Source organism: Brassica oleracea, chromosome C8 (assembly GCF_000695525.1).
Source record: "Brassica oleracea var. oleracea cultivar TO1000 chromosome C8, BOL, whole genome shotgun sequence".
Classification (NCBI taxonomy): Eukaryota; Viridiplantae; Streptophyta; class Magnoliopsida; order Brassicales; family Brassicaceae; genus Brassica; species Brassica oleracea.
In genome coordinates this window covers 17,191,434-17,193,526 of record NC_027755.1, presented here as the reverse complement: position 1 = coordinate 17,193,526, position 2,093 = coordinate 17,191,434, and the positions used below count along the sequence as shown (strand labels likewise).

The 2,093-nt window shown below is 36.9% G+C and overlaps 1 pseudogene; it reads left to right on the top strand.

Moving 5' to 3' along the window:
• Positions 1–716: 716 nt before the first annotated feature.
• The window catches only part of LOC106311234, a 3,760-nt pseudogene continuing 2,383 nt past the window's right edge, over positions 717–2,093 (top strand).

The window sequence follows — 2,093 nt, the reverse complement described above, 5'->3', positions numbered from 1 at the left end:
TTTAAAAAAATTAATATTTTTTACATTCCGAGGAAATGAAATACCGAGGAAATTGCGAGGAACACTTGATATACTCGATCGATCGATGCGTTTTTGGACATATAACCATCGATCGATCCGTTTATACCGAGGGACATGTTCCTCGGAATATTCCGAACGTTTTTTTATAAACGGATCGATCGATGGATATATGTCTAAAAACGCATCGATCGACGAAGTTCCGAGGAAATATCCCGACGACGTTCTTCCTCGGTATATTCCGAGGAGCTTTCCGACGAACTAGTGGTCCTCGGAATGTCCTCGGAAATTTGTTTCCTCGGAATTCCGTCGGAAAATTCCGAGGGATTTCCAAGGAAAGAAGAAATTCCGAGGAGTTATTTCCGAGGACTTGTTTCGTTATTCCGACGACATACCGACGATTTTTTCTCTCAGTATGTCGCTGTTTTCTTGTAGTGTAATGGTAATATTTGGAATTGACCATATAGGTACATCTATATTTTTAGTGACGTGTATTGGATTAAAGTAAAAACGAGTCGAAGCCTATGGTTGCGTAATGTGGCTGGCCGGGTATATATATAGAGACGTTACTTTTGTTTCTCATGCATTTTCATTAAGACCAAATAGAGATCCTCCTGGTTATTAACGTCACCAACAAAAATTTCTTAGCCATTTCACCATTAATGGATAATTCCATGAGCCTCGAGTCATTGCTCTCCATGCAAGGCGGAGACGGTGACGTCAGCTTCGACAAAAACAGCTTTAGCCTCGAGCGAACAAATGCTGACGTCAGCCATCCACTCCATGGAGCTCACCCAAGGAGTTCACATAGAGATTGCCAATTTAGGCCTCGGAGACGGAGGCCACACGTTTTCCATGGTAGACACGGTAGTTGAGGTGTTACGGCGGAAGCTGGCCGTGATTAACGGCGGAACCGAGCCAGAGCTTGAAGTCTTCTTCTCCGACCTGCGCCTTTCCAATAGATTCTTCTCGTCGTTTCGACCGTTGGAAGACAGAGTTAACGACTGGGGGAAGAAGTACTACACCTATGGCACTTCCCTCCCGTTCTATATGAGGCTGTTTCCAAAAGGAGAGCTCCATGTTGTTGTGACCACGAGTGCCTTACAATGGCTCTCTCTGGTATATATATCTTTTTATTTAGTTTACTTTACTCACTTCTTGATGAATAAAAAAACACATAGTATTTGGGTATCAATATATTAATATATATATATATATATATGAAAAATAATAAAACGGCTAATAAAACGAAGCTTCTGATTGATTATTTATTATAAATGAAAACATCTAGTTGAAACTTAATATAATATAAAATCCATTAGATGTTAATGAACAATTTATAAAGTCAGATCATTCCCAACCAAAAAGTGTATCATTATTTGATTTTGGATATGATAGATACCTAGAAAGGTGATGGAGAAAGCATCGAAAACATGGAATAAGGGAAGGGTGTGGATTCAAGGAGCAGAGAGAGAAGTTGTGGAGGCATACGCGGAGCAGTCACACAAAGACTTAGTCGAGTTCTTGAAATGTTGTTTATGTTAATGGCTGGTCGACCCACTACAAGAAAACAACGGCATACTGAGAGAAAAAATCGTCGGTATGTCGTCGGAATAACGATATTCCGACGACTTACCGACGAAAAAGTCTTCGGAAATAACTCCTCGGAAATTCATCTTTCTTCGGAAATCCCTCGGAAATTTCCGACGGAATTCCGAGGAAACCCTATTTCCTCGGAATTTTCGAGGACCACAAGTTCGTCGGAAATTCCCCGGAATATTCCGAGGAAGATGTCCTCGGAACTTCCTCGGAATATTTCCAAAATTAAAAAAAAAATTATAAATTTATTTTTTTAAATTGAAATTCGAAAATATAAAATTAAAATTGAAATAGAAAACATATTTAAAATACAAAAAATAATAAAATAGTTTTTATAAATAAAAAAAATGTTTTATAAATACAAAATTAGTTTTATAAATATAAATATTTTTATAGATATGAAATCATCTTTTTATAAATACAAAATACTTTTTATAAATATAAAAAATAATAAAATAGTGTTTATAAATAAAAAA